The sequence below is a fragment of the Sphaeramia orbicularis genome, chromosome 3, assembly GCF_902148855.1.
Source record: "Sphaeramia orbicularis chromosome 3, fSphaOr1.1, whole genome shotgun sequence".
In the NCBI taxonomy this organism is placed as follows: domain Eukaryota; kingdom Metazoa; phylum Chordata; class Actinopteri; order Kurtiformes; family Apogonidae; genus Sphaeramia; species Sphaeramia orbicularis.
Window position 1 is genome coordinate 60956365 of NC_043959.1, and position 23554 is coordinate 60979918.

The 23554-nt window shown below is 39.0% G+C and overlaps 1 pseudogene; it reads right to left on the reverse strand.

Moving 5' to 3' along the window:
- Positions 1-23554, reverse strand: part of LOC115417207 (very-long-chain 3-oxoacyl-CoA reductase-B-like) — a 158651-nt pseudogene that overhangs the window by 2050 nt on the left and 133047 nt on the right.

A 23554-nucleotide genomic window follows, 5' to 3' on the forward strand; every position in this document is an offset into this window, starting at 1 on the left:
ACCAGGGGTGTCCAGTCCTGGTCCCTGAGGGCCACTATCCTGCATGTTTTAGATGGATCCTCCTTCCAACACACCTGATTCAAATGATAAGCCTCTCATCCAGCTCTGCAGAAGCCTGATAACGACCGTCAGGTGTGCTGGAAGAGGGAAACATCTAAAACATACAGGATACTGGCCCTCGAGGACCAGGAGTGGACACCCCTGATCTAAACAGATAAAGACTGATAAAGACGCTGTTGCTGCTGCACTTATACGTATCGCTGAGATAAATTCTCTATACTCTATGTCAGGGCTGTCAAACTCATTTTAGTTCAGGGGCCACATTCAGCTCAATTTGACCTCCAGTGGGCCGGACCAGTCAAATAATAGCATAATAGCCTATAAGCAAAAAATAACGTTAAATTATAAAATCCTTTACATTTTACAAACTATCCAAGCAAAAAAGATGTGAATAACCTGAAAAAATTGAAATTTCGGAAGAAAAATAAGAAGAAATACTAAGAAAAATTTGATCAGTATTTACACGTGCATCTACCAAGACACAAAACATGCAGAATATTGTTAAAATCACACTTATTTTTCTTTAGACATTTCAGGTTGTTCATATTTGTTCAGGTTATTGACGTTTTATTGTTAAAGGATATCAGAATTTAATGTTCTTTGCACTGACGATATTAACAATCAAGGATGTTCGAATCATTTTAAGTCATTTCAGTCTCAAGTGGGTCAGACCAGTACAATACTACCACAATAACCTATAAATAATGAAAACTACAAGTTTTTTCTCTTTGTTGTTGTGTAAAAAATGTAAAATTGTACAAAAATGTTTACATTTACAGACTAGCCTTTTGCAAAAAATGTGAATAACCTGAAATTTGTTAAGAGAAGTATGTGGACTTGTACCAATATTCTGCCTCATACTAAATGTTTTATGTATTTGTAGATCCACTGTGATCTGTGAGTTGTGATGCACATGTATACATGATAAACTAAGGTGTAACATTGTTAAAAATGTACTGATTTTTCTTAAGAATTTTCAGGTTCATATTTGTTCACGTTACACTCAAGTATGATTCGTAGATGTAACCAATTTCATTACGGAATTTGACTTTTTCACTCAAAAACAGAGAAAAAAAACTTTGGAGTTGACATTATTTATAAGTTCGTAACCTATTATTTATATTATTTTACTGGTCCGGCCAATTTTAGATCATATTAGGCTGAATGTGGAACTGAACTAAAATGAGTTTGACCGCCCTGGTCTAGATGATCGTTGTTGTTATAAAGGTTAGCCCCGGAATGATAGTAAGCTAATCGCTAATGGAGCTGGGATGCGGTGACAGGTGAGAGCTGTTTGTTTGCTGTTTGTTAGCCTGTTAGCTCTTAAACTCTGCAGCTAACGTTAGCAGCGTGGTGCTAGCAGCTGCAGACAGAGCCCCAGACCGGCGGTCCTTGTGTCAATGTGACCCATCTGCCTGGATGGGCAGGGGGTCCCTGTCCGCACGTCCCCCCACCGCAGCTCTGGTTCCGCGACCTCCTCCATGAAGTGAAAACAAACGTCTGGAACTTCAACATCCAGCTGAAGTTTTCCACTCCACTCCACTCCAGTAGCATATTTTATCACTGTTTTTTGCCTTCTCGTCACCGGCTTCATTGAAAACAAATGCTCATGGTCGGAGGGGGAGGGTTAACGGTGGGTTTTATGATAGTGAATATGTACTTTGAACTGTAGGGGGACCTCCATAAAGAAAAATGCTACAAAAATAGCAAAGAAGAACCAAAACTGTCAAATCTTACAGAGCTCCACCTTAAGTTAATCTGTTTAACATGAAGGACTGACTCACTTGTGGAGCCGATGTCAAGTGGCCGACTGAGGAACTGCAGACTTCTCCATTCGCTTAATTTCTCAGCCCTGGAGGTTGTTGCAGGTTTAATTTCTGTTTTTCTTTGTGCTTCGCATGGACAATAATGAATGCGATAAATGAATATTTAAACTACCTTTGTGTGAACTTTAAAGTTGCATTAAATATTAACGACCACCTTCACACAAATTGGAGATTTTTTTTTTTTTTTGCTATTTGCAAGCACTTGGTATAAGTTCACCTCCTTCCAGTGGACATATACATCTAGTGTTTGTGTTTGTAACCAATCAGACAGACTGTACATTTAACACAGCCTCAAGTCAATGCTAGGAAACTGTGGATTAATGCAGGGACGTCAGTAGAATGCAAAGTTCAAATGCATGACTAAAGACAGAGGGGTTATCACATAATCAGAGCAGACGCTGCTTCTCTGCAAGTTGTGTTTCAGTCGGATACAGTCACTGGGCAAAGGACAGGACTGCAGATAAAACTGTACTGGATCATAACAAGTGTGTTTCTGCTGAATACAGTTTCAGTACTGATCAACTGTTCGCTTTAATGCTGTGTTTTTCAACCTTGGGGTCGGGACCCCACGTGGGGTCGCCTGAAATTTCTAGCAATTGATAAAAAAAAAAAAAAAACATCTTACTAATAAAAATATATATGGTAAGTTGACAGAGACAATCCCAGTACATAAAAGACATGACAAACTGTGAGTCTGAAACTGAAGCACTGTGGTTCTGTTTATCTGTCAAATGTTCATTGTGGTCAGTTTCAGATGCTGCAGCTCTTTCATAATTCATAGTTTGAGTTTTTACCGGCATTGGTTTGTGTGTCTGTCTGTTCATGTGCATGATAACTCAAAAAGTTATGAACAGATTTGGATGAAAATTTCAGGAAATGTTGATCCTGGCACAAGGAACAAATGATTAAATTTTGGTGGTGATCGGGGGGGGGGCACTGATCTGCCTTGGCAGAGGTCTGTGCTCTCCCAGTAGTTTTCTAGTTGTTCAGTATTAATTGTCCTCCTTGTAAATCACAGCTGGACTGACTGGACAGATCCTGACCAAGGAAAATCAAATTCTCCCTTTGTGCAGTAATCTACACCTGGATTTACTGCCTCTGTCCACAATAATAGACATTATATAGACTAAATGTCCTCTAAAATTAATGTTTACTTGCAACATAGTACAGCAAACTATTACATAATCAAAAACAAATTAATTTTACCAAAAAAAAAAAAAAAAAAAAAAGTCTCTGTTTTGAATGTCTGGGGTCGCCAGAAGTTTGTCATGTTAAAATGGGGTCCCGAGGTCACGTTTAATGGATGACCTTGTAATTAGATTTGATTAGAATTTACTCATCCCACAACAGGGAAATCCACTAGTCGATCTATTAGTATAGCATTATTATAGTATAGTAGTATTCATGTGTAGCAGTAAATCTGACAAATGATCTTCTGTCTCACACTTGCATGTTGTTTTGTTTGACCTCTGCTTCGAAGCAGACGTCTCCTGCAGAAGCTCCATTTGTGCGACTGTCTTCTGTTTGATGCTTGTGCCTCTTTACAGTAATTACAGCGTTAGGATGCAGACAATGCTGCAAGGTAGTGGAGCATCCCACTCTATTATTCCAGGGGATGTTTACGTCTTGACAGTTGCTTTAGCAAATGTTGACACAACATTAATTTAATGAATGGAGGTATAATGTGAAATTATACCCTGATGAGGTTTCAGTCCTGTTGCTATAAGAGACCTTGACAAACTGTGATGGGTAGTGCGCTGCACCAGATCAATCATCTGAATGTGAAAGGCCTGTTAGAGTGCTGTCACTCATCTGGGCTCCTGATGTGCTGTATTACCTGTTCATGCCACTCCAAGAACGCATTACTCAAAGTAAACTTAACATGCACATAATATATGGTGATTACACTAAGAAGAGGAACATTTCACTTTCAGAGTAGATTATGGAAAAAGACTTGAGTGACAATAAAGATCTCACAATGGGACTGGGATAGATTTATGATGATAAACTAGGGACGGGAATCGTTAACGATTTAACGATTCCGATTCCATTATCAATTTTGCTTATCGATCCGATTCCTTATTGATTCTCTTATTGATTCTCATTGGGTGAGGGAATAAAAGAGTACAAACAGGTGTGTTTGCATGAACTGTCTTTTATATTTTCATATGCACAGAAAATAGAACATATACAGTATGAACAAAAAATAAGAACAAGTGATACATGGCCCAGTTTGGGGGGGGGGGGGGGGGGGGGGGGGGGGTGTTAGTGAAAGCAAAACTCCAGACTCTTTACTAATTCCTCTATTGCTGCATTTCCACTATGTGGAACCGGTTCAACTCGTCTCCCACTGTTGTGCTCCTCATTTCCTTTCCTCTACCTTCAGAAACTTGTATTTGGATACAACGTTTGTTGCCCACACCAGAACCGGAACTGGGCCCAGCGTTCACTCTGCCGCTACATTCACAAGCACCGCTAAGTAGAGAATCAAATACATGACATTCCTGTAAATGAATCACATGTGGACAAATGTTTGAAGACTGGAGGGATTCCACCCTTTAGAAGAAATGGAAGCTTTGACAGAGTTCAACTGGACCTGGTGTGGTCTGTTTGGACCTGGTGTGGTCTGTTTGGACCTGGTGTGGTCTGTTTGGACCTGGTGTGGTCTGTTTAGACCTGGTGTGGTCTGTTTGGACCTGGTGTGGTCTGTTTAGACCTGGTGTGGTATGTTTAGACCTGGTGTGGTCTGTTTAGACCTGGTGTGGTCTGTTTAGACCTGGTGTGGTCTGTTTGGACCTGGTTGTGGTCTGTTTTAGACCTGGTGTGGTCTGTTTGGACCTGGTGTGGTCTGTTTGGACCTGGTGTGGTCTGTGTAGACCTGTGTGGTCTGTTTAGACCTGGTGTGGTCTGTTTAGACCTGGTGTGGTCTGTTTAGACCTGGTGTGGTCTGTTTAGACTGTTTCTGCCTCAACACCATGTTGGCTACGTACGCATGACGTCATCATGCATCTGCAACGAAGGCGGAATCGATAAGCAGAATTGTTAAGCAGGAAGGCAAACAATTCCAAGGAATCGAGCTACTGGGAACCAGTTCTCAAAAAGAACCGAGAGTTGGATATCTCCTCAGTCACCAATCAAGGGTGTAGAATGTTTTTAGTTATAAACAGTCATAGTTTAATCGAACCATGTGGCTAGTTTACCCATCACTTGTAATGAACGAAAGAAGAATTTATGTTTTGTTTTTTTTTTTATGTTTGGATACTATGGTGAGTCACAGAAGTTGCTTTTCCAACGGACATATGTGCAAAACTTTACCGATATTTACTAAATGTCGAAAATACATTTGTACGTAATGTCAGTTTTTCCCATTAAATCACAAATGCTTTGATTTGTTTATTTATTATTGCGAGATGACACGAGAAGTCATTCCATAAACATGGTGACAAACATAACTTTGGTGGAGGTCTGTGCTCTCTTTTGTAGAAAAGCACTCATAGAGCGCAGACCTCCGCCAAGGCATATCAGTCCGTCCCCCCCCCCCCCCCCAATCACCACCAAAATTTTATTATTTCTTCCTTGTGCCAGTGTCAACATTTCCTGAAATTTTCATCCAAATCTGTCCATAACTTATTGAGTTATCTTGCACACAGACAGACAGACAGACAGACAAACCAATGCTGACAAAAACATTACCTCCTTGGTGGAGGTAAATATCACGTTGATTTACAGATATACAGTACTTTATACTCTACAGTACTCTATCCCATAGTAAATTCAAAAATGATTTGTTTTCCTCATGTGTCCACACATACCGCTCCACGTTTGTTTTAAAACTCTTCGCTTGTGGTAACATCCATCAACATCCAGGGTTTTTTGTTCACGTGACTCTAGTTGCACAAAAAGGTCTTTCCATTGTAGTTTTGTGCGATATACCAATTTTGCTACGCCCAAAAACCACCTCTTGCAATCGCAAAAACTTTTCATTGAAAAATGAGTTTTGGCAAAATTGTTGTTTATCCATTAGGCAAATTTTTATGTGCAAGTTATATTTACACAATTTGAGGGTCAATGGAAAAGTGACTACAGACTCTAGTATTTAAAAAGATGCATGTGTTTTTAAGGTAAAAAGTTGTAATCCAACTTTTGAAAGCACCCTTTAAAATCAGCCAGGTTCATATTTCTCTGACCGCTCATACTAACCAAGGAAAAATAGTACGTGCAATGTAGCACTATAGGAAATTGAGGGTAGAGTACAATGACATCTATCAAGACTTGTGCATTCAAGTAGTTGACCTGTGAATCATCTGAATCACACCATAAGCCTGTGAAGATACACACTTCCACTCTTGGAGAAATCTATGCTCGGAGAAATAAATGCAACATCCACGAAGCATCACACAGAGCCCGATTTTCCATTTAGTGAGTAAATCTCAGAATGCTATCCAGCACAATAACAGGTGAAGGCAACGAAAACACGTTTCAAATCCAGACACAAAAACTGACTTTAGTGATGTAACGATTACCGGTATAATGATAAACCGCGGTAAAATTGCAGACGGTTAGTGTTACCGTTTAAATTCTAAATCTCATGATAACCATGTTTGATTACCGCACTTTTAGGGGAAAAAACACCTATGTACAGATCTGCTTTTATGTCAGATATTTGAGTATAATTTTAATTTATTACAATTTTAATTTTATATAATTAATATTTGGAACCAATATTCACTTTTAAAGTCTTTGAAAAGGTTCGTTAAGCATCTGTGTGTTATTTATGCAAGAAATTCTATACATTTTTCCAAATCGGATTTTATATATTTTTTGTTTTTTGTCCTTTTGTGTTTTTGTAGTAGGTTAAAGTGAAAAAATAATAGATGATATAGATGAAGTTGTGCTGAAAAAACAGATCCCAAACATGGGTATAGTAAACATTTGTTTCTATAGTATATAAAGGCCAAACCAAAAGGACTGAAAAACAGACAAAATAGGCTCAGACCACTAAGGGTTAATATTTGAATGTTTCTGCAACAGAAAGTGTATCGTGACAATTATTTTATTTGTTTTTGTTTTTTTTTTTTTCAAAATACAACTTGGTTAAATTATTTCAGTGTTTATATCAGTACTTTTTGAACATTTTGAACCTAATTTCAACAATACTGCGATAACAATGATAACCGGGATAATTTTGGTCACAATAACCCTGATATGAAATTTTCATGTCATTTCATCGCTAACTGATTTACATTACTGGTTGCTTGAATTTGGAAGTTGTTATTATTATTATTATTGTTATTATTATTAAGAGTTCTGTAATTATCACAGTTCCCATCTGGCAACCTTAACATATTTATCCTTGCAAATACCGATACTGAGGAATATGGAAAAAGGTATTGTTGTCATATATTTTTTCATGGGTCTGTTGACCCCGATTGCTTCTATTGTTACTTTATCCAGACTTACCATGATGGCGTGAGGCAGGTAGCCATTAGTCTGACTCTGCAGTCCAACTGTGTTCAGTTCAGCTGCGACGTAGCACTCGGGGCTCGGCTTGTCCAGTGTGGCCCGTCTGATTTTACTCAGCTTAGTTGCGACAAAAAAAAGGCAGAACGCTCTGAAGGAGAAAATATTGGTGGTTACACATGAGTCAAATGCTTCAAACTTCAAAAATTGGTGAACTGAAAAAGCACCCAATAATTTTCTTAACCTTGACAGTGTTTACGTGTAAGAGCAGAGTTTGTGTTGTGAAGTTACCTGAATGATGATTCCTTTGCTCTTGTATTCTGCTTGAAGTCCTCTGGAGAAGAAATCCACAAATGCCTGCATGAGATAAAGCCTAGTCAGTAACATTCATTCCAATAAGAAGGTGCTGTGTGGGGTTCCAGTTCTTAGCTTACACAGACTTTAGCTGCCCTTTAAACAGCTCTGCAGTGAGTAGGACAAAACAAACATGAATAAGACATCAGCACATGAATCATCTGAAACTGGGAACAGCAGGCCCTTTTCAAGCTAACAATTGTGAGAGGCTTATAAAACATTACAATGCCACATGTGCCTATAAACATTTTTAATTGGCACACTACTTTGGGAACCGTGTTAGTCATCAATTGATTTATATTCAACAATTAAAACAGCAAATTCAAAAAAAATACCACTCTTTCACACCTCAAAACAACTGTTGGACAAAACTCTACCTTCAGCAGCAGCAGATAACATCAGACTGAAGGTAGCTTCTGGCTTATACAAAATAATTTATAAGCTTCATAAAATGGATTTCTCTTTGACAGAGGGCTCTAGAGTAAGGTATAATGTAAACAATCTGATGTTGTACTGCTGTGATGATCTAGGACAGGGCTGTCAAACTCATTTTAGTTCAGGGTTCATATTTAGCACACTATGATCTGAAGTGGACCTGACCAGTAAAATATTAACATAATAATATATTAACTCCAAACTAGGAGAGCGCAGACCTTCGCCAAGGCAGAGCCGTGGGCCCCCATGCCCCCCCAACCCTGATCACCACCAAAATTTAATCATTTCTTCCTTGTGCCAGTATCAACATTTCCTGAAAATTTCATGAAAATCCGTCCATAACTTTTTGAGTTATCTTGCTAACAAACAAACAAACAAACACACGCACACAAACACACAAAGCAAAGCACTCACAATACCTCCTGGCGGGGATAAAAATGTTTATATCTTCAAAGTATCCTTTCAAAAATGTGAACATGAACAACTGTGAACAAACTAAAATTTATTAAGAAATAGAAGTGCAATTTTAACACTATTCTGCCTCAGTTTATCATTTACACATGTGCATTATAACGCACAGATCACAGTGGATCTACAAACACACAAAACATTTAGTAACAGACAGAATATTATGAAAAATTGCTTTTTCAGGTTCTTTTTGTTCAGGTTACTCACATTGTTTGTCAAAGGATAGTTTGTAAACATAAACATTTTCATGTAATTTAATGCTTTTTTTTTTTGCACTAAAAAAACAGCAACAATTTGGATCTGTCATTATTTATAGGATACTATGATAGTATTTTACTGATCTGACTCGTTTGAGATTGAATTAGGTTGAATTTGGCTCCTGAACTAAAATGACTGATAATATCTTAAGTGCAAATTTCACATTTCACAAATTCATCCCATGGGCCAGATTAGACCCTTTGGTGGGCTGGTTTTGGCCCACGGGCCACATGTTTGACACCTGTGATCTAAGAGAAAGCGTTGAAGACTAGACATCACACGTACCTTGGAAGCAGAGTAGACGGTAAGGAGAGGAACAGGATACATCCCACTGGCAGATGAAATGTTGAGGATGGCCCCCTTCTTCCTGAAAACACGGAGAACGTGAATGGATTTGAGTTTTTTGCTTTTTACTCAAAAGAAACACAGGAGAAATGTGGGAAGACATGGCACTTCACCTACAAATCAACCTCACATGATTAAAACTAAAAACAAAAAACCCATGATAGCATGTTGGCAAGCTGAGTGTAAACTGCTCTTGGTGTACATCAAAGTGGAGCTGGTAGATATTGATAACATCAAAGATACATCAAAGTGTTTACACCACAAGTCCAGCTGGTGGTGTTTACATCAAATATTATTTGTGGCTTGGCAATAGCTCAAGACAAAATCTACATGTGAGCTGTGATTACGTGGACGCTATTAATGCCATTAACAGCTCAATCAACACAAAAATGCTGCAGATATCTGCTTCAATCAGAAAAGACTGATTATTTGGTGTGAGGAGTGGTGTACATGTCTGATAATCCGATCAACAGGAAAGTATTAGCACCCAATAACAATATGTTGACTTGCTCCTCTTTGGTTGGAATGAGTCTATTTTGGCTGTGTTTGTTCCACATGTATATAACATTATGTGGCATATGACCTCCTGGTAGAATGAAAACGTAGCGTTGGAAAAACAGAGGGTTTTATGAGTCAAAATAGTCCCAGCTTGTCATAAAGGCAGTAAAGTAATATCTAGTTTTGTATTAAACAGCTCAGTAGACTGCCTCTCATTTCACATGAAACATAAGACCACCAAAACAGCCATTACCTCAAACTGTTTCAACTTATTTTTTTGAGAAATTGGTGAAAAAGTAATAAAGGTAGAAATTACAAGTTTGGCAATGTTGAAAAGAGAGCTGGTCCACAGTTCCACGTCTGGGATGAAAACCACATTGCCTCCTCAAGGTTCTAATAGTTTGGATTTTTCATTCTAGTTTAGTTTTATTTAGTTTGGACTTTTTTTCTCTAATTCAGTTCGTTTTAATTTGTTTTTTAGAGCAGGTTTGATAGTTGTTATTAGTTTTCATTTTTTTTCTAAATGCTTAGTTTTAGTTGTAGTTTAGTTGTAGTTTAGTTGTAGATCAGTGGTCTCTTTTCTCTTCTTCTCTGTGCTCCTATTCAAATCAATCCCAGACAGGACTCTGCTGCTTTAGTCTCCATGTTTCCAGGTAGAGTGGGGACCAGAAGACGACTGGAAACCACAAGTGAACACAAGTGATGGACCCTTAATTATCATATGGTGCCGCTAGATAAAATTGCTTGAGGGAAATAAATCGATTTCGTATCAATCCGACATTAACAAAGATGAAAACGAAGGGAATTTTATCCATAATTTTTATACGTTTTAGTTAGCTTTGTAAACACACAATACAGTTTCAGTTATGTTTTTTTCTTTTAATTATAGCTTTTATTTATTTCAGTTAACGAAAATGTTTTTCAATTCTAGTTTTCGTCATTTCCTTAGTTTTCGTTAACGATAATAACCTTGTGCTCCTCCTCAATCTGAGGTTCAACTATTGACCGTCCAGTACCCTGGTGTAGACCTTACCGGGGAGGAAGAGGAGTGTGATCCCCCAGTAGTTGGAACACACCCTGTGGTCCCCCTTCTTTTTTTCCTTCAATTTCTTTATTAAACTTTTCACACATAATTTAAGAAAGAACACAAAATCACAGACAAGAGCTTACGACAAGAATGTTCAAGGATCAATAACACCGTAAAGCTATTAAAATAAAATAACACAGAAAAACATATACAAAAATTTAAAAAAAAACATAAAACAACATAAAACATGATATATGTATTACAAGCTGCTAGTGAAGCGGTATTGGGTTGTTAACACAAGACTGGAAGAAAAAATTAAAAGTAAAAAAAATCAATCAATCAATTGGAGTTTACAGGGAAGTCCAGCTTCCCAACATATTCAAAAAAGGGTCCTGTATTTAAGAACTGTTGTTGCGAGCCCCTCGACAAGTGTCTGATTTCTTCCAAATTGGCAAATAAATCTAACGATGGGGACCACCACCCAGGTTTGCCACTCCAAAGGCACCGGCCCCCGATTTTCGTGCAATATTGCAGAGGCGTGTCAGCCAAGAGAGCCCAACAAAATCTAGTGCCTTCAGACACCCAGGTGGATCTCATCAAGCCCAGGGCTCTGCCACCATGAAGTTAGTTTCACTACCTCAGCGACTCTGCCCCAGAGATTGGTCCACCAGTTTCCTGGTCTCTCGGCTCAGTGGTGGGATTGAGAGGTCCTCAAATTATTCCTTCCTCCGCCCAATTATATCCTCAGCTGATGTCAGTGGCTCCCCGTCCCCACCACACACCATGTAGACAAGTTGTCACCTTAATGTTCCCCTCCACCCTCAGGATGCTGTTGAAGCTCTGCGGAGGTGTGAGTTGAAGATCAACCTGACAGGTTCTTCCACCAGGCGTTCCCAGCGGACACACACTACTTGTTTGGGTCTACCGGGTCTGCGTGGCGTCTTCCCCTGCCACCTGATCCACCTCACAACCAGGTAGTGGTCAGATGAAGCTCTGCACCTCTCTTTACGTGAGTGTCCACAACATACGCAGGTGTGATGATACGACTACAAAGCCGATCACTGACCGGTGACCTAGGATGTCCTGGTGCCAAGTGCACCGATGGACATCCTTATGTTCGAACTGAGACTCGTACAGAAGTCTAATAACTTAACACCACTCGGGTTCAGATCTGGCAGGCTGTCGTCGCCCCCCCCCCCCTTCAGGTCATGCTGTCGTTGCCCATATGGGTGTTGAAGTCCCCAAGTAGGCCAATGAAGTCGCCTTTCAGGACACTTTCACAGCACCTGTCCCAAGGACTCCAAACAGGGGGGTAGTCAGATCCCATTCCCCGACCCAAAGGTGCAGGGCCATCAAAAAGCCGACCCCTGCCCTCTGCCTCTCCCCTGGGGCAATCCAGCAAAACAGAGAGCCCAACCCCTCTCAAGGACTTGGGTTCCACAGCTAACGCTGTGTGTCGAGGTGAGGCCGGACTATATCTAGCTGGAACACAGAACCTCTCCACAAGCTCCTGCTCCTTCCCCACCAGAGAGGTGACGTTCCATGTCCCAGAAGCCACTTTCTGTAACTGAGGATTGGACCGCCAAGGCCCCTGACTTGGTCTGCTGTCCGATTCACAATGCACCGGACCCTTCTACTTCCCCCTGCAAGTGGTGGGCCCACAGACCCATGAGCCTATGTCTCCAGTTTGAATAGCCTATTTCTGTTTAATTGTTGTTTTCAATCAATTGTTTACCTCAATTTGTTTTTGTCTCACTCCCATTTCTTCTTTTGCATTTCTTCTTTTTGCATTCTACTTAGAACCTTCTTAAGATCAAACCCATGCAAAATGTAATTCTTGCAACTTTTTAAACTGGTCTTAAGATTTTGATCAGGTATGTATATAGAAATGACAGCAGAATTCAATGGGACAAAATGTAATTAAATTTTTAATTACTTAAAAAATTAAATTGCTTTTGTCACTGACTGTAATACAATGCTGATGTTTCATATTATATATATATATATCTATATATATATATATATATATATATATATATATATATATATATATATACACACATATATATAAATAATCATCATCACAATTCAGCTCAATGAATATTAACATGTAATGCAGCAGTTTAATGACATACCCAATAGTCCAAATCAAACAAACTCACCTCTCCACCATTCGAGGCAGAACAAGCCGAGTCATCTGGAAAACCGACAGGAAGGAAAGAGAATAGACAGCAAGTGTAACAACTGTCTGAGAACATTAGAGGACAGGGAAAAAATTACTACTAATGTGTGAACAAATGTTTGGGAGTGCATCGGTAGACGTGGGTGAGTGGGTAGTGTGTGGAGAGGCGTTAGAGTGAGGAAGACAAAGCCGAAAAAGGAGATGATAATGATAGCGGAGGGAGCGGTTTAAAGAAATACTGAGTGACATAAATTAAGTGTTAAGAGAGTGGGAGGAACTTTAGCTTGCTGCTGTGGGAACTGCTACACATGGAGAGCACGGCCGGGAGTATCTTAGCGTGGTTATGTCACTGCTTGTGTGTGTCTTTATTGGTCTGTGGGGTGGAACTACCCGATGCTATCCTCAACCTGTTAAAGCATTTGAATCCACTTGGATGAAATTAATTAGTCTGAAGCACCCAGACGGTAGTGACACAAACACTGAGTTCAGGTGACGGCAATGGAGCCGTAATTACAGGTTACATGAGGTGGGGGCTCCAGAATACACCGGATTACATCACAGGCCACAGGAAACACTCATGAGAGTAGACATTAGAAATAGGACTCAAAAGAGAAAATCGCTCTCTCTTACAAACACACACACACACACCACATAGATATATATATATATATATATATATACACAAGACAAAAATACAACTGTAGTGTCTGGTTTAATGATGTAGTTACTATGCTGTTACTACTACATTTTATTTATTTATTTACTTAATTTAAGATGATGACTTTTACAATATCCAATTAAAGCTGAGCCATGTGGACAAAAACATTTTTATTATTTCAGTGTTATAGACAATTTACCATTTAATCCAATTGTTTTGTGGATGTAAGACAAACTGGGTCTGTTTTTACCAAAACTATACAAGACAGACTTTAGAGGTTTTTCATTTTGTCATGATGAGTGTCAAAAACAGTTTATTACATCAATAGCGTTCATCACTTACCTGGCACACTGATGTTATGTTGACATTGACCATAGTATCAATGAACTGAAACATGAAGAAGTGATGCATTACTAACAGGAAAATTTCAAGTAAATATCAGTGATTAGTGATATCAATTTAACTGTTACTGTAAGTATTAGAGGTCTTATTTGTGATGCACAGACTAGCTAAACACTTGCATCAGCAAATAAGGTGTTTAATGTTTACAATAAAAGAAAAAAAAACACATTATATTGGGGATCTTTATGGCACAAAATGTGTAATAAATAAACAAAAGCAAAATAGCCACAGTAAATAACACTGGTATCGGCATCGGCTATTTGGTTTGTCCCTGGTTGTTATTTTCCAAAATTAAAGCACTAGATGGAAAAGAGAGTTTTCTGAAATGTTCTGAAATGAGTTTTCTGTTCAACTTGAGCAAACTCCGGTCAGGTTTAATATTTGCCTGCCCTTTTGAAGAGTCCCTTTTCTACCTTATTTGAAAAGACAGAAAACGGATCTGAAGATAAAGCAGTCAAAGAATCTCAGCAAGAACCGAAGAATAATCCACGCTGAGCATATTAATACGAACATGTTAAAAGTGGAAAAGAAGTTCCACATGCAAATAAATTAGAATTGGACAGAACTCTTTATTCATTCTCCCAAGCATGTTAATTTTTAAATAATTAAAATAAAATAAATAGGGATTAGTGACACAAACTCATCAGAGGTAAAAGATGCAAATCCTCTGGGGGGTAAAAATATCCACTTTAAATTTTTTGGATTTTTTTTTATTTTAAGGGAATTTTTTTGGGGAAAAAAAACTCACCTGAGAATTAACATAATCTAACTGATACAAAAGTCATGTGATGGAATTTATTCCACAGAAAGGTCTGAAGGTCTGAATGTTACAAAGCAAAACATTTCAGTGAAATAAATTAACTGTCATTTAAAGGTCAGCATAAAAAATCAGGTGATGATAAAATTTAAAAACATAGTCCTGAGGTTAGAATGTGATAAATAATAAAGGCCAATAGATGTACAGGATCAGAACAGCTTGTATTAATATTTGGAAAACATTTTATGATCTACTGGTAATTACATTGTTTACACTTTTAATTGCTGCTGTGATCAGTGCTGCCATGATAAAGTTTTAGTTATTTAATATTTGTAATAAATAAGATAGTAGTCTTTTTTTGTTCCTATAAGCCTAACAATAGTCTATTTATACACACCAAATGAAAGAAAAAAAAAAAAGAGACATTTTGTGTATCTGAACACTGGAACATACAAATAAAAATGGATACTTATTTCATCTTTAAGTTTTGTAAAGAAAAAAATCCACAACTTTGTCATGACTTGACTACGTAAAGCATTTTACTTCTATATACAAAGAAATGACTGCAATTGAAAATCTAGAGAATATAATAATAAATATGGATGGAAATACAACCCATCATTTTGTTTATCCACTAGTTTTTATACATATGAATGAAGTCCATATTCAAAATAATGTAAATTTTGCTAAGTGCAGTTACCCAATACAAACACAATTATAATAGCTATTATTATAATTGTGACAGCTTTAACAGATTTGTCCACACACGATTACCAGGTAATTTTATGTTCTTTCAAGACTCAATTTACTATTCTGATACCGTTCCTTGAAATGTAGCCGTTAACAACCCGCCTGTTTGGCTTCTAGCTGTTAAACCCAGTGTTAACGCAGACAAATGTACATTATGGTGAGGTTTATGCCTGTATTAACAATAGCCAGGCAGAGGTGTAGATGCCGTACGATAATGACACATCTGCCTACCTCTCGGGCATGTTGATAGTGTCTTTGGATCTCTACCACACTGTGTGGGTTTGTTAGACTAGGAATGATGATCTGCTGTTGTGTGGTGGTCTGACTTGGAAACAGGTTGGCTCTAGAATACTTTAAAGCTGGTGGAATGGATTCTGTGCATCATTATCTACAGAATACAAGTCAGGTACACACGGTGCAATTTTGGATTGTTAAAGATCTAAGACTGGGCTGTCAAACTCATTTTAGTTCAGTTCCACGTACAGACTGATATGATCTAAAGTGGGCCGGACCAGTAAAATAATGTACATAACAGGATAAGAACTTAGAAATAATATCATCTCCAAAGTTTTCTCTATGTTTTTGGGTGAAAAAAGTAAAATTTCGTAATTAAAATGTTTCCATCTATGAAATGTACTTGAATGTAGCATGAACAAATATGAACAACCTGAAAATTCTTCAGAAAAATAAGTGTAATTTTAACAATATTACACCTCAGTTTATGATTTAAACATGTGCATCCCAACTTACAGATCACAGTGGATCTACAAATACACAAAACATTTGATAATAGGCAGAATATTGTTCAAACACTACATACTTCTCTTAAGACATTTCAGGTTGTTCATATTTTTTTGTGAAAAGTCAGTCTGTAAATGTAAACATTTTTGTGTAATTTTACTTTTTTGACACTAAAAAAAAAAAAAAAGAAAAAAATAGCTTTTTTCCATTATTTATAGGTTATTATGATAGTATTTCGATAGTATTGGTCTGACCCACTTTAAATTGAACATCCTTGATTGTTCATATCTTCAGTGTAATTTTTGCATTTCACAAATTCATCCAGGGCCGGACTGGACCCTTTGGCGGGCCAGCGTTGGCCCCCGGGCCGCATGTTTGACACCTGTGATCTAAGATGACAAAATGCAGTAGTAGGAGTCAAGGAGATTCACAGATGACTTAACAGTCTCACAACCAAAGACAGCATGGGACAAAATTGCCAGTGTCAGAAATTCAATTTTGACAATCAGCTTGTTGAGTCTTGTTGCTATGACTACTTAGCAAACACTAGAACGTCACCATGAAATAACGCAACCACCAATGCAACATGTAATGTTACGTATACTAAATACTAAATAAATACTAACCTCAGCAGTCATTACAAAATTGTCCCTTATTGGAGTCACAACCAGGTGCTCATCCGTTTTTCTCCTAAACTGGAGGTTTTACTGTGTGTAAAAATACCACTTTTGTAACAACTCGATCATTAGCTTGGCTTCATTATTTGCTACTACAACAGTACTGGCAGATGACATGATTGGTCATTACAGCTGTCAATCATCCATTTAATGCAGATCTCAGAGTGAGCTAACCACTCGGTCACCAAATGCTACCTACTGCTGCACAGCCCTCTGGGCTAAGTGGCTGGTCTATGTCCAAACAGTAGCTGCTACAGCTACAGGGTGTGCTCACATCCCCAGTTAATTGTGACCACTGAGCATGCCTCAGTGATCACAAGTGGTCTCAGTGGACAAGAGTCGTTAACGCAGACTAGTGTGCCAAGCTAACCTGCCACTGGTGCACAATGTGCACAACGTCAGTAGAGCTTGATGACACTGCAGGAAATAACTAATTGTTAGGTTGAATCCATTCGTCTTTTCCTCCAACAGAGACTATGATGATGTCAAACCAGTTATCCTACAGCCGACTGCAAAGCTGGTGATGGAGTGATGGCGGGTCTCCAAACCCGACTGCCAGCACATACCTGCACAAAGTCTGTAAGAGGGAAGCTGCAAAGCTGGGCATCCTGTGGCCTGAAGTCCCCACTGAGACCACCAAGGCAAAGGGCTCCTGAAAGCCAAATCCTCTATCCGAGTTGTCCAGCCTTTCTCAGAAACAGAAGACCCAAATCCTTAACATGCCTGTGGACCCAGAAGGCCTCTACAGCCCAGCTGTGGCCACTAGGCAGCAACATTGTGAGGAGAAAAGAGGGTGGCGGAAGCACTCCAGCTTTATCTCCCCAGTTCCACACAACCGACCTGCTCTTGTTATTTCTAGCCACGAACTTCTCACTCTCCTCAGCAAACTCCATTTTTTCTACTGGTGTGTGGAGACCAAAGACTGTGGAGACCGCTCTCACAGTTAGGAGGAGGAGCCTATGGTGGCCCGGAGACATGAGAGAGATGAAATTTGATTTGACAATTACCCTTTTTTTAAAGATCATCCTAATTAAATTGTAAACACGCAGCAAGCAGTAAATCTCAAAAACCACAATTTATTTGGGTTAATGAACTACTGCCCCAGTTTCCTTAACTTTTAAACCACCTCGGTACCAAAAATCTCTGGTTATCTGGACAAAAGGCTGCGTGTTCTAGAGATGTTTAGACCAACGGTGTCTCTAGACTAGGCCATTTAGACTGCTTACCAGAGGGGGGGGGGGGGGGGGGGGGGGTCACGTAATTTAAATTAACTCACCAGTTCTGTTTGGGATGGACGGACCAAACCAGGAGAAAGAAGAACTCACCAAAAAGAAGGTTTGAGGTTTTACAAAGTTAAAACAATAGCTTAATTTATTGTTTTAAAAAGTTACAGAAAGAATCTAGCATCAAACACACATTTTCATCACAGAGAGAAAAAGAAAAAAGCCCAAAAAAGAGTTTCCTTTATTATTTTTTCTAGTCTTTAGTGACTGTTGGACACGCCCATTATTCAGTGACCTCATCGGTGGTCTGCTTATTATTGGTTAATGGTGGTTACTGGGCAGAACATGTCAGTCAGTCCATCAGCTCATTCTAAGAACAGCTCATGCTTTTGCATGTGCACAGCTCTTCCTTAACACCTGCACTGTTAGGCTAGCATGTCTGGAGCACAAAAACCCCCAGGTTCATATTCTGGTTTTTCTGCTCTATGCTCTTCACCACAACTACTGTCTAAAGCTGTAAAATTAGATCTTTTAGGTGGAATCGGACCTCTGCTCTGAGTTCAGCACAGACAGGTGTGAGTTCATCTAAACCACACACACATGAACCAAACCTGACTGTTCAGTACCTCTAAAAGAAAAAGAATATTACTATTATATAGGAATATTACTCAGAATATTACTTAGACTTGCAAAAATAAAAAGACTCTTCAAACAAAACAGCTTTGTAATGTACAGATTAAACAGACAACTAATAACATTACATTTCTTCTTCTCCATTTTGGTTCATGATGTATGCTGTCCATCCAACAGTTTAGAACTAGTCAAGTCACATTCAACTTCCATTTAATATAAGATATGTACAACAGATAATCCAATTTCAATTAAGATCGATTGCTCGTGCAGCCCTTAAAAGGAGCATCACTATTGGTATGTAGTATTTTTTCATGTACTTGCATTTATTACTATTTGTGTATATTAAATACACCTATTGACGCAAATGAAAAGAAACAGTTATTCATCTAAACCTGCAGACATACACTCAAATGCATATCTGAACAAATATTATATGATTAATTCCATAAATTCAAACATCCACAAAATGTCAAACCAAAGAGAAAAGGTAAAAACATAATTAATGCTCATTTTTGTCAATAAGGATTTGGAATTACTTAATTCTTTATGTATGTGTTTGTGGTCTGGGGCTTTAGTTTTTCTTCAATACATGTAGGTAGGTCTCAGAGGAAAAAAGAAAGTTGAGAACCCACCGTCAGCCAGTCACACATTTAAACAATAATAAGTTGGTACTTACGGTGTCGAGATTAGGGACGTTGAGGAAGAACTCAGGATAAGAATAGGAGATTCCAACATTGTTCACTGTGGAGAAAAGAATAACAGCACCACGATGAGTACTGTGTGATGGGTTATTATGTAAAAGTGTTATTCCTCTTTCCAATCTTTGGAGGGCAGCAAAGGTCCAAAGAAGCAAATAAACCTTTATGATCATACAGAAAAGTAGTTTATGACAAAGATTAGACACGGTGATTGTAACCTAAACACCTGCTGCAAATCTTACCCAAAACTCCAATCTCCAGTCCTGAAAGACCATCTTCAATCTTGGAGTAGATATCAGTGGCACTAAAGTCAGCCGCAATCGTTTTAGTCTCCACTCCACATTTGCTCTCTGGAGGCCAAAGAACACAGAAAGCTTTTATTTTGCATCTGACAAACTGGTTATGACGATAGCAGACATCAGTGCTTGAGCATAAATATGAATGACCACACTTGTAACTTGGAAAGGAGAGCAAAGTGGAGAAAATGATTAAACTCTAATAATCCTTCATCAATGAGAGTACCCCCCTCCCAAGAGGAAGTTTGTTTTAATTGACAGATTCACTTTTAGCTCCGGCAAAAGGCTTTACAGCCTCCTGGCTAACTGCAGGAGCGTTTCGATTCAATAAAAGGATCACTTGTGCAAAATACGCCATTCAATGCAATAATGTTTAGTCATTAGTCATTTACTTCTCTTGGACTTACCGCGCTGTGCAATATGAATGCAACACACCCAGGCAGTGATAAATGAGGCTGCATCACTGCATGGATCTGTCAAACACCTGTCATACTTTGCACATGAAGTGTATAGACTTGAGCTTCTGGACCACAGGTAGAGTGCTGCTGATTTCCCTCGACAGTTACATGTAGGATTAGCTAGGGTGATGGATTAATGCGGTAATATCATCTCAGAGTGATTTATATAGACCTAGTCTGCAAAATATTCACTTTCCATTTACCTTTACATTCCAGGCAACATTTGGTTTATTATGCAATATGTGGCTTTGTTTGTTTGGTTTACCAATTGCCTTGGACACTTCAGTCCAGCTTTTCCTGAGAGCGGCTGATGAGTACGATGGAAAAGCCTCTGCGGTGCGAGCTGCAAAGAAAAAAACAAAACATCACAAAAAGAGTCATGTGCTCACATTTTCAAACATATTAGAGCCAAACAGGTCATTATTTTGACCTGTATTTAATGTTTTCTAAAATATAAGGCTAATGACATTCATTTTGTCTTCTGTTTATGTAAATATACTATTTTCTTTTGTTCAGACTGCAGAAGACACAACCTCATCATGGACTGGGATAAGGGCACAGTCAGAACATCTGAAACAAACAAACTCAAACGTTGGATCAAGGAGGCGATAGAGGTCAGGAAGTGGGCGAGCGGACACCATCAACCAGGACGAGGGGGCGTACACCCTCTGCACACCTGGGATTCCCTCCTCCAGAGACCACCCAAGGCGGAGGAGGCGTGGTCGGCTCGACGGACTCCGATTGGTCCGTCGAGCCAACCAGCTGATAAATGACACGTCGGCAGCATGTTGGATGACGCTTCTGAGGAAGACTGCAGTCACAGTGGAAACTGTCGAACAGGAAACATCTAAAAACTATACCTTGTCTGAACAAAGAAAATAGTATATTTTCTAAAATATATTATGCATTAATAAGCTTATTTGAGGAAAATGTAGCTGTATTCCATTCAGCGAGCACCATGTTATTTAGCGTGAGGAGGTTGGGGGAATCGTACCTCCTCTGCGTAGGCCTTTCCAATTCCATCTGTAGCTCCGGTCACAACTAAAGAAGAAGCAGAAATGGAGACTGAGTTAGCAGAATGAAATAATCTTCTAAATCCAATAGGAAAACAAAATACACTGTAGAATTGAATAAACCAAAGTGCACTTGTCAATACTGAGCACTTAAGCCCAGTATGTGGTCAAAAGTATGTGGACACCAAAATGTAATTATATAGGCTCATCTGAGAACTGTTAGCATTGCTGTGCTCATTCTGAAGTCTGGAGTTTGGCATTTTGTCAGAATCAGAAATGTTTATATTTGGGCAAAAGCTGTGGAAGTGTGAGGGGTGAATGGGTAAAATTTACAAACTAATGCGAACTGAAAATACAACCACCCAGCACAATAACATACTGTAATGTTAAAAAGTTAGGTTGTAGTTCCTAAATTTCAACTAAGGAGTTCAGAGTGCTCCCATCCGGCTCTTAAAACCCCCAGTAATGCCATCATCGGACTTACTGAGAACAGGAGCCACCTAGTGATTTCAGCTACTTGCTAAATATTAACATGTACTGTTGTATTTGGTAACAGTCATGCCAACTTTGTTTAATAGCAGGCGAGTGAGAACACCATGTGCTACAGCAGAACAAGCCTGACCATAGTTGGTGCAGCCAAGTTATTCTATGAGGTCAGGGATTATAACTAAGAGCAGGCAAAAGTCACAGTTCCAACTGTGTAACTTCTAAACCATGTATAAAAGGAAATAATGGGGAAATCAGCTACGCAGAGTAAAACTATTTTGGTACCAGTCTGTAAACATATTTATTTATGCTGTTGAACAGATATTTTAACATGGGGGGGGGGGGGGGGGGGTCTATGGGGATTGAATCGCTTTTGGAACCACCCTCAACAGGGTTCTCACTAGCGTCATGAACGTTGGGGTGCCCAACGCTGTCCCTGGGGGGGCCCCCGATGCTGAGATTTGACCCGCGACACTGTCTTTCAACCAGCGTAGCGGTGTTTGTGTGTGTGTGTGTGTGTGTGTGATGTCCAGTGTAATGATAACAAGATTTGAATTTGAAAACTATATTCCTTTGTCTTGGTGCAAAGCGCTGCAGACAGGAATGAGAACAATAGAAGCCACACCCCTTTGTGTGCCTTGGTATCATCTGATCCCGCCCACCAACATCACTTGCCTTACGCTCATGGCTGACAATGAGACTTCAATCAATTTATCTGATTTAAACGGACCCATCACCCGTGGAAAATTAGATCTAAAACTTACCCTGTGCATGCGTGTAGTGTGACTGTTGCTACGATTATCCCGAATTTCGTGCAAGTGAATATTTTTCTACGATCGTGTCTGAGTCAAAGCGCGGGAGCAACACCAAACGCAAGGGTAATATCACATTGTTTCATAATCGTTTCATTCATCATTTCCCATCAATAATTACCATTCACAAATTGAAAAAAAAAAAAAAAAAAAAACAGTTTTTGCTTTTAGTCATTGTTGTAACAAAGACAAAAACTTGGCTTCATTCTTCAAATGTGCCCCTCAAAATGCAGGAAATAGTGTTTCAGAGAGTTATAAATTTCAAAATTTCCTGGGGGAGGATGTCCCGGACGCCCTACAAAACTCACACATGTCCCCGTTCCTCGTGAGAACCCTGCTCAAATGTCCAGTGGAGGAACTGTAAGTTGACACCTTCAGCTTGGCTTCAGTGCTCAGTTGTGGTGCAGCTTAGGTTTTACACCTGAAAGTTACTGGATTGGGACTGAGGTCGCAGAAAAAACTGCAACTAATGAATGCAGCAATACCCAAGATCATTAAAACTAAAGACATAATGTACAACTCACTGAAAACCTAATGATAATGAGTTCGTCACGCTCAGTAACTTAATGAGTGATGGCGGTATAACTGCAGCTGCTCAACTCTTGTGCATCTGACTTTCCAAACTCAAAAGTGAATGTCAGTGTAGAGAACATACTGCAGCGAAGTACACAGAGAACAGCTGAGGTGAATAAGGAGGACAAAGAGAGAGAGGGGAAAGCACAGGTCCTCTCCGTCATCAGTGGCAGTCGAGCGAACGGATGCCCTGGAACTGCCTGGCACGAACGGCAGCAGGCTCTATTTTTAGCAATTCCCTTCTTTCAAAAGGAACTATTCATCAAACCTTGGCTAAATATAACAAATAATGGATGGAGTAGGATGGGGAGTAAAAGTGTACAATATGTCCCTGTGTAACCTGCATGGCCCAGCTTAGAGAGCAGAATTCATAGTGGTCTTGTACCACTTGTGTCCTATGTTTTCATTTTGTTTTTAACTGTAGAGTATATGATTGGTTTTATTGTTTTATAGATTATTTTTTT